This window comes from Kogia breviceps, chromosome 9, assembly GCF_026419965.1.
Source record: "Kogia breviceps isolate mKogBre1 chromosome 9, mKogBre1 haplotype 1, whole genome shotgun sequence".
In the NCBI taxonomy this organism is placed as follows: domain Eukaryota; kingdom Metazoa; phylum Chordata; class Mammalia; order Artiodactyla; family Physeteridae; genus Kogia; species Kogia breviceps.
The window spans coordinates 96624622-96635491 of NC_081318.1; positions in this window are offsets into that span (position 1 = coordinate 96624622).

Sequence of the window (10870 nt, forward strand, 5' to 3'; positions counted from 1 at the left end):
GTCGGATGACTTCAGCCAAATGCGGACCATCCATTTGCGCAGTTCCCATACGTGGTTGCATTTTTTGCGTAAAACTAAGATTCCCTTTGTCCCCATGATCAATAGCTGCTTTTTTTTTTTTAAGATTTAGGTTTTACAAGATACAAGTAGCTGGGAAAAAGCGATTTAATGAAAACCAGTACGGGCACTTTACAGACTGTCATTCAAATTAGTGAAAGTCTCATTTTATGGGGGTGGGGGGTCGGGGTGGAGGCTGTGAATTGAGAGTTTCATTGCCCGAAAACTGACACCGCTTCAATTAAAAGCAACTTCAGTCCAGACAATGTCACGGAGTCAGTACAGATTCGTGACAAATGCCTCCATCTATTGGTAGATGCAGTACAAGCAAAGATCACAGAAGTAGTGAGATATCCCTAGGCACTCACCAAGGTAGTGAAAAATGCTAATGCGTTTACAATTATTTTCAACAACAAGGTTTAAGACAAACGAGGCTTTTTTGGTTGACCTTACGTGTGTTTACTAGGGAAAATTACTTTTAAAACCACTTAAATAATTAAAATATTAAAAATTTTGTTAGGGGAGATTCTGTTATATTAGTTTAAGCAGTGGCATTCAAAGAAGAAAAATGATCCTTTTTGCTCCTCTTAATTTGGAGCTTTGTTTCCTTCATTCATTTAAAATTTCTATAACCTACTTTACTTAAATGACAAATGCTTTTTGCTTAGCTTCCTGGAATCCATGTATGTATATAACTGACCATTGTTCTATGCACCTTATGCAGGAAAAAAAAAAAGAATTCTGATTACAAAGAGGGCTTTGTTTATGGTAGCATTTTTTTTAAAAAGCAAAATAAAATTTGAACTGCATTCTTTGAGCTGAATTTACAGTTTTAAGGTGAAAAGGCTTAATATCAGTTCAAGTGAAAATGTTAATATTACACTGGCATTGCTTGTTAAACGCAGAAACTTATAAAGCCTGCACCCATATTAGCAACTTAAACCCTCACAGCAGTCTCCAGAGAGGAAAATGAAGTCATGTTACCCAAAGAAAATCACCATTTGTCTAAGGTAGAATTAGACACACTCTATATGTAACTACATGGTTATGCAGGAACAATTCTTAGTCAGGATTTACAACTATGAAATTATCAGCAAATACAAAGTCAAGGTTTCATTTTGAAACGGCCTCCCCTGAAGGACAATTTAACAGCTAGCATTTAGTATGTTTATCTAGTAGCATATAAAAGATCTGAAAAACTGTTTCTCATAGGTCCCCGCAACATGACAAATAATGACGAAAACAAAGACTCAAATGGGCCCCCTCACTTTGTTCAAAGTCCTGGATTAATCTGCCATTCCTACCAAACAGCCAGTCAAGCTTGGTGAATTGGGCATCCAGCTCCTTGTCTATCTTCCTCAGAGAGCTATGAAAGGCCTGTGACATACATTTGATCAAAGTGGGTTTTCCTGCACCATCCTGTTTCCACACACCCTTCCAGACAGCCTTTAGTACACTTTTGTATTTCAAAGTTGCCTCGGATATTCTAATCAAACCTGAGTTCACCTCAGTAATAACACTGGAGAAGTAGGTGTGGGATTCACCCACCTGGAACTCCTGACAATGGTCCTATCCATTACCCTACATAACTTTCTCTAGCCTTACCAAGGAGCAAAAGCTGTCACGAAGACAAATGTAAAAGAGGAATTTTTAAATTAAGCTTAAAACTTTTTCTTATTCAAACTTCCATGGACCTTTGGGGACACCCCAGAGTTCTAATTTTGTAAGGAAAAGGTCTCATCTACAGAAAGACATGGGTCTTTGTGAATCTGATTATCAGCGCTGCCCACCCCTGACTCAGTTTGCTGGGTCCTCTACAATCACATAGAGACGCACAGAAAACTGCTGAGTCTAAGTCTAGAAGTATAGAAGTGATAGAGTAAATGTAACCCACATACAGGAAGAATTAGCATACATACATGGATTGTTCATAGACCTTCCATTACAAAATGTTCTGGTACACTTTCTATGGTCTTGTGGTCTGACTGTGCTACAATCTCCTAACCAACTATTTTCCTGGGCAAAGGAAGGAAAATGTGTACATGTTATGATGCTATGAGTGGGGATTTGGATGTCATAATTATTTATAAATTTTACTGATGGCCACTTTTAGACTCAATGGCCACAATCAATGACTGAGAGAATGAGACTGTTAGGACTATAAAAGACTGTCGAGGTATTTTCATGCAGCGTTTTCCTAAGAGAGTTTTTATCACTGATGGTAGTATGTGGTACATACCAGTGGTACATAGATATGCATTTTTATTTCAATCATTACGTATTTATTTTTAATGAGTTTTAGAAAAATGTAACTAGCACAAAAAACTCAATTTTTTTCTCAGGAATCATTACTTAGGATGAAGCCAAAGTTGATGGGCACTTGGACTGGTGAACTTTGTTATTTTCCTTGCCTTTCCTAACCTATCAGCTGCTTTCATATCATCAACAGAAGACTGGTTTCCTTGAAGAAGCTGAAAAGAAAAGGCTACATACTGTATGATCTGATTTATATAAAATTCTAGAAAGGCAAAACTAGTGTGAAAGAAAGTGATTGTCAGAGGCTGAGGCTAAGGGAAGCTGACTGAATGCAAGGGGGCATGAGGAAACATTTTGGGGTAAAGGAAATGATATGTGTGATAGTGATTATACAACTGTTCGCATATGTCAGAATTAATTGAAGTCTATACTTAAAATTGGTGAATTGTATTGTGTATAAATTATATCTCAAGAAAACTAAAGACTGGTTTTCTTGAAATCATTCAAAATATTTTCCCCCTCTTTTCCCATTCTGTTTTCTTATGTTTCCATTTCCATGTTCCCATTTTACTTTACAGGATTTGGAGATGAGCACCATTTTGATCTCCTTAGAGAAAGGATAGTTGTTAGAACAAAAAAATCTTACAATTTGTATAGAAACACAAAAGACCCCAAATAGCCAAAGCAATCTTCAGAAAGAAAAACAGAGCTAGAGGAATCAGGCTCCCTGACTTCAGACTATACTACTGATACAAAGCTGTAGTAATCAAAACAGTATGGTACTGGCACAAAAACAGAAATATAGATTAATGGAAGAAGAGAGAAAGTCCAGAGATAAACCCATGCACCTATGGTCAACTAATCTATGACAAAGGAGGCAAGAATATACAATGGAGAAAAGACAGTCTCTTCAATAAGTGGTGCTGGGAAAACTGGACAGCTACATGTAAAAGAATGAAATTAGAACATTCTCTAACACCATACACAAAAATAAACTCAAAATGGATTAAAGACCTAAATGTAAGACCTGATACTGTAAGACTCTTAGACAAAAACATAGGCAGAACAGTCTCTGACATAAATCGCAGCAAGATCTTTTTTGATCCACCTGCTAGAGTAATGAAAATTTAAAAAGTAAACAAATGGCACCTAGTTAAACTTGAAAACTTTTGCACAGCAAAGGAAACCATAAACAAAATGAAAAGACAACCCACAGAATGGGAGAAAATATTTGCAAATGAAGTGATAGACAAGGGATTAATCTCCAAAATATACAAATAGCTCATGCAGCTCAATATAAAAAAAAAACCTAATTAAAAAATGGGTGAAAGATCTAAATAGAAAGTTCTCCAAAGAAGACATACAGATGACCAAAAAGCACATGAAAAGATGCTCAATATCACTAATTACTAGAGAAATGCAAATCAAAACTACAATGAGGTATCACATTACACCGGTCAGAATGGCCATCATCAAAAAAAAAAAATCAACAATAAATGCTGGAGAGGGTGTGGAGAAAAGGGAACCCTCCTACACTGTTGATGGGAATGTAAATTGGTACAACCACTATAGAGAACAATATGAAGGTTCCTCAAAAAACGAAATATAGAACTACCATATGATCCAGCAATCCCACTCCTGGGCATATATCACTATTTGAAAAGATACAGGCACCCCAATGTTCATTGCAGCATGACTTACAATAACCAAGACATGGAAGCAACTTAAATGTCCATGGACAGAGGAGTGTATAAAGAAGATGTGTTTCATATATACAATGGAACACTACTCAGCTGTAAAAAATAATGAAATAATGCCATTTGCAGCAGCATGGATGGACCTAGAGATTATCATATTGAGTGAAGTCAGACAGACAAATACCATATGATATTGCTTATATGTGGAATCTAAAAAAAATGGTACAAATGAACTTATTTAGAAAACAGAAATAGTCACAGATGTAGAAAACAAACTTATGCTGACCAGGGGGCAAATGGGGGGAGGGATAAATTGGGAGATTGGGACTGACATATGCACACTACTATATATAAAATAGATAACTAATAAGAACCTATTGTATAGCACAGGGAACTCTACTCTACTCTGTAATGACCTATATGGGAAGAGAATCTAAGAAAAAGTGGATATATGTATATGTATAACTGATTCACTTTGCTGTACACCTGAAATTAACAGAACATTGTAAATCAACTATACTCCAAGAAAAATTAAAAAAAAAAACAAGACAGGATAGTTGTTGAAGTTGCTGAACATTTATAGAAGCCCAATGTCAAAAGGAGTTTCTTGCTGTTGAGTAGGAAGCAGGAAAAGGAATACAATTAAGTTCAATAGGAATAGAGAAACACCTAGTATATACATAGTAATGTACAAAGAAGCATGAAGACTTCAAAAAGAAATGTCACACTTGTCCTCTGTTCTTTTCCAAAGCAGCTATGAAGTGACTGGGATCTGGAGTTGGGGGAAATAAAACAATACAGGTAGCTAATTCATAATCACCAGTATATTCAGCATTGACTGTAAAATCAAGATAAAACTGCATATAGATATGACCCTTAAATACAGGAACAACCTGTAAGGAACAATCAAGGCCTGGACAAAGATCAACCACCTCCCACCCAACGTCCACACCCTGGACTTTTTCTCTACCAAGAACTGCTCCACCTGTGAAACCTTAAATTGCAGCCTTGCTTTCTCTGGTCAGTATATCCTGCTTTTCTCGTTCACTCACTCACTCTCCTCCTGGAACTGTGTTGCCCGGCATTTGCCCATAAGACTTCATTTTCCTCCTTATCTAGACCTAGCCCTGTTCCTTCTAGTGTCAGCATCATCTGTGGGCCCCTTATTTCCTAGCTGGCCCTCAGATCCTTACCTTTTTTGCTCTTAGAGTATCCAGGCTGCTGGGCACCAGTAGGAAACATCACACAGCCATGAATCTGTCATGCACAGCAGGACAATGCGGTGCCGCCTGGCAGTCCGTTTATTCCCCCCATTCAGCAGTCTTTCCCATTTTGCTCAGCAGTTTTTTGAAATGTTTACCTCTCTCCTCAAACTCTTTACCCTCAAACAACTCTCTCCCTCTTAGCAGACGATAGAGTCCCCTAAGTAAGAAAAACCAAGGTCATCAATAGGAACTCCCCAAACTATAATAGCTATGAGAGCAGTGGTCTGTCTTTTTTAGAAGTCTATTCTCGGAGCCACAGTGTAGTGCAAGGCACACAGCAGGGGCTTAGTAAATATTTACTGGCTGAATGGAGCTATTTCTATCACTAACAAAAGCAGGATGGACCTTGTGGTAGATTATATCATTTGCCCATGTTCAAAGCCCCTCTCTTTTGCATTGTTCACCCGTATTCAAAGTCCCTCTTCCACATCTCGTCCTATCAAACTCAGGCATGACCACAGGAATTGCTGCTTTAGCCTGGACGTGTAATGTGAGTGAGAAATCAACCTTTCTCGTTGTAAACCGTGATGATTTTGGAGGTTGTTACCACAGCATAACTAGCTTTATCCTGACAGATATAAGCCTCTACACACGTTTTCTTCTTTCTCCAGGCTCAGGGAAAGAGGTGCCCTTCTCTCTGCCCCAGGCTAATCTCCCTCACCTATGCTCTGGATCTACCTCCTGCCCCCTCCTCCCCCCGCCATCGCCCCTTCTCTCTTCTGAACCTTCAAATGCCCCCTTTCTGCTGACTTCTTCCTGGTGTACAAACGTAATTCAGTCTCTCCCATCTTAAAACAAAACCGAGAGACCAATTTCCTTTTCCAGATATCACAGTTTCTCTCTCCTTTTCCAGAAAAAGAGGTCTGCACCTCCCATCTCTACTTTGTTGCCTCAGTCTGTGTGGCACTGACACTTGGGCCAGATAAGCTGGAAGACCCAATGGTTTTATTTCACAGATGTTGGCTAGTAACACCAGTAAAAACAGAAGTAATCTCTTTTCTTCATTTAACCATTATCCCTCTTGTTTCTGCCTGTGACATAAGAGTGAGAGTGTTTTCTCCAAAGGAAGTCTGAACCTATTATTCCACAGTTCCATCTGCCATAGAACAGGAAGAAACCACCTGTTATCTACTTTAAAATTTATCTGAGCCTAGGCTAGTTACCTCTTTCTTTCCCAATGGTGAATTTACCATTCACCTATAGCACCTGTTAATCAGAGGCTAGGGAACACTTTGGATCCCATCTTTGTCCAGGGCTGTTAATCCTGGGGCCACCTATCAGTCCCAGAGAACTTGTCCCCATTTTTCATTGTGGCCTGCTGTAAAATTTAGAATTCTGGGGTTGGGCACATGGGCTGAATTCCCCAGAGCTATTTCACACTCTAAGTTGCCTATAAATTCATCCAGACTCAGTAAGAATGAACAGGGGCGCTACCCTGAACACTGAGCAGCATGTCTCTATATAGTATTTCGTTAAAATAATCCGATGTAATTAAAGCCCACGGCTCTTGCCAAGGCTTTTTAAATGTTCTGTTCTGCTGAGCCACACCTATGATACATTAGACACTCATATAAGAAGTCATTGTTCTAGATTTCCCTTTGTTTCTCCAAGTCACACCAACCTTGTGGTATAATCAAGAACGTGGGAAACAAACAAAATGGTTTAGTATTTACAGTCTTCTCTTCCCCTGCCAAATTATTACAGCTCCTCCCTTCCCAAGGTGTCTAAGACACTCATTTCAATGCATTGACCGCTCTTGGATTGGGGGTCAGTCTCTCTGCTCTTTGCTCTGATGCATGGTGGCCTCTTCCAGCCTGCTTGTCATCCTTCTGCAGCCACATGCCCTGCAGCTGTGCTCATGCAGTGGCTTTGTACTTCTGTAAATGGTAGTGCTGGGTAAGGCTCTTGGCCCACTAGTGATTAGAGCTCGTAATACACCTTTAAAAAGAATTCTGGCCTTCACTGTCCTCTCATCTCAGATACTTGGGACAACTTTCCAAGGGCTTACCTAGAGGGTGCTGGGATGGTACCACCATGTTTCAATAAACAGACCTCCCCTCACTTTTCTCAGATAGGATACTTTCGGTGGCAGGAGTGACACTATTGCTATTAAAGGTGGCTTAAGGAATAGGGGCTTAATTTCATCTACAACAGGAAGTCTTGGGGTAGGTTTTTCGAGGGTGGGCTCAGTAACTCAAAAATATCGAGATTCCTGGCTCTTTCTTTTTTCCCCCTGTTATCCTCAATGTTATTAAAGAAGTGTCTTGGGCTTCCCTGGTGGCACAGTGGTTGAGAGTCCGCCTGCTGATGCAGGGAACATGGGTTCGTGCCCCAGTCCAGGAAGATCCCACATGCTGCGGAGTGGCTGGGCCCATGAGCCATGGCCGCTGAGCCTGCGCGTCCGGAGCCTGTGCTCCGCAACGGGAGAGGCCACAACAGTGAGAGGCCTGTGTACCACAAAAAAAAAAAAAAAAAAAAAAAAAAAAAGAAGTGTCTTTGTCACACAAGTCACAAGATGGCTGCCACAGCTCCAGGTATCATGACTTCACACAAAAACATGCAGAAGCAAGAAAAGAAAGTGGGGTTTTGTTTCATGTGCACGTCTCTCTTTTTATTAGACGGAAAAATCTTTCCCAGAAGCCCCCAGCAGACTTCCCTTGGGCCCTACTGCCCAGAGTTGGATGTATGCCCATGCCCTAGATGCAAGGGAGAATGCAAAGGTGAGAATGTTGGCATATTCAGTTTCTCGAATAGGAGGAAAGCTCCACCATTAAAGAAGAAGGGGGTTAGAAATGGAACTGTCAGTACCATATGATCCAGCAATCACACTCCTGGGCATATATCCAGAGAAAACCATAATTTGAAAAGACACATGCACCCCAATGTTCATAGCAGCACTATTTACAATAGCCAAGACATGGAAACAACCTAAATGTCCATCAACAGAGGAGTAGATAAAGAAGATGCATTACATATAGACAACGGAATATTACTCAGCCATAAAAAAGAACAAAATAATGCCATTTCCAGCAACATGGATGGACTTACAGATTATCATACTAAGTGAAGTAAGTCAGACAGAGAAAGACAAATATGACATCATTCATATGTGGAATCTAATTTAAAAAATGATACAAATAGGGCTTCCCTGGTGGCACAGTGGTTGAGAGTCCATCTGCCAATGCAGGGGACTCGGGTTCATGCCCCGGTCCGGGAGGATCCCACATGCAGTGGAGCGGCTGGGCCCGTGAGCCATGGCCACTGAGCCTGCATGTCCAGAGCCTGTGCTCCACAATGGGAGAGGCCACAACAGTGAGGTCACAATGACCTTATTTACAAAACAGAAACAGACTTATAGATATTGAAAACAAACTTACGGTTACCAAAGGGGAAACGTAGAGGTGGGGAGGGATAAATCAGGAGCTTGGGATTAACATACACACACTACTATATATAATACAGAAAACCAACAAGGACCTACTGTATAGCACAGGGAACTCTACTCAATACTCTGTAATGACCTATATGGGAAAAGAATCTCAAAAAGAGTGGATATATGTATTATATGTATAACTGAATCACTCTGCTGTACAACTGAAACCAACCCAATATTGTAAATCAACTATACTCCTATAAAATTTTTTTTAAAATGACTGTTTTGTGGGTAATGACAATAATCTCCTTATCACTAACTGCTAGAAGTCCAGGTGCCTCAGGGGTCTCCTGTCTCAGAGTGAATTCATTCTCTCTCTACATGAAGGAATCTGTACCTAGACTCTGCCTCTTCTGTCTCCTTCCTTATTAGAGGATAATAATCTCACCATTCCAGGTAGTTCCATCATACCTAAAGTTCTCGTCATAATTTCTTCCAACAGCCTGAGGCAATCTTACTGTAAGTGGAACTCCTAGTGGCCTTCCTGGTACTCAGAAGCAACCCAAGCAGGATATGTAGGTTAAAGTCCTGTTTCTACTACCCATCCTCCCATTCTTCCCCCACCCTCCCCAGTTTTGCTACTTTAAAGCAAGCAAAGCCACATTTATTCCCTATGCAGGCTCAGAAAAATGTGTGTTGGCTAGCAAAAATGTTTATACTTTTTTCCAGAGTGATCATGAGTATTTCTAAGGAGTAATCACTAAACAATGACCTACTCTCATATATAATTATTCAACTACTCTCATTACTTTATAATCTTACATTATGTGCTCATTGTATCATTATACTGAATCTAATACAGTATTGGCTCTTATATTGTCCATAATAGTTTTCAGGTACCATCTGGATGCTTTTAAATGTATTAATGCTTAGACTTTAAAAAATTAAGAAGAGCTTCTGTTCACTAAATTGTTATCACTATCATTCCAAAGCATTTATTAAGCATTTCATTCCATGTGGTACTATTCTAGCTAGTATATAAACAAAAGAAGGCAATACGTTTTGCCTAGAGGTTGAATAGTAAACATAGGAATTGTAATTGATTTAGTTAATATAAATATTCATAATTTTCACTGATAAAGAGTGAGACCAGGCTCAGACTGGGCTCAAAGGGATGGCTGCATCTTAGAAAGGCCTTTATTCAATTTCCTGAGTACTTACTATACTCAAGATCATCGTGGGCTAACAGAGAATGATATGATAGAATCTCTGCCTTCTAGGGGCAAACAATCTTATGGGGAAACCCAAGAACTACTTTTCCCTCCTTCCGAAGGTCATTTCACATCGCTTCAGAAATCATACTTTAGCCTTGCTCTGCTGACATCCCACCCAGAACCACTGCTTACCTGCTGTTCTTAGGACCCAGGATACACAGGCTGCAGCTCCCTGTGGGCTGATGGTACCCTGTCTACAGGGTCCTCCAAGGAAGGCAGAGAAACACTGGACAGACGTTACCTCTTTTAAATCCGTGTCCCTTGTCGAGCACATCATTCCACATAAAATCTGTATTAGGATGCAGTTAGACTTAGTCGGCTGTAACAGAAACAAACAAACAGAAAACCACAATGGCCTAAATAATATTTAAGTTTACTTCTTTCTCGGAGAATAAGCAGTGCAGACATGATAGAATGGTCCAGGAATCCACGCTCTGTCGTCTTGTTTTGTCATCCTCAACACGAGGCTTTGATCTCATGGTCTGAATTGGCTATTTCAGCTCTGCTCATCAACTTTGCATTGCATGGCTGCTGTATGCAGAACAGACTGTAAGGGGTAAGAGAGAGAGTGAGGAATCCAGCTAAATGACCACTGTAGTCTACATGGGAAATGGAAGTGGCTTGGACTAAGATCGCAGGAGTGGAAAGAGAAAGAAATGGACAGATCTGAGATATTTGGAAGTAGAGTTAACAGGCCTTGTTGAGACATAAGATGTGTGTGCAAGAGAGGAGGAGACTGTTGAGGGCTGTGTGAAGAGTGGAATTGATGATGATTCTCAGGCTTTGGCTTTAACTGCTGGGTGGATCCATTAAATGAGTTGTGGACAACTTCAGAAAAAATTTTAGGGGAATCAAATGAATAAGAGTTCCATTTAGGCAGTTAAAGCTTGAGATTTCTATTAGACAATTATGAGACGACCTGTTTGCCTACTGAATTTTGACTGCAAT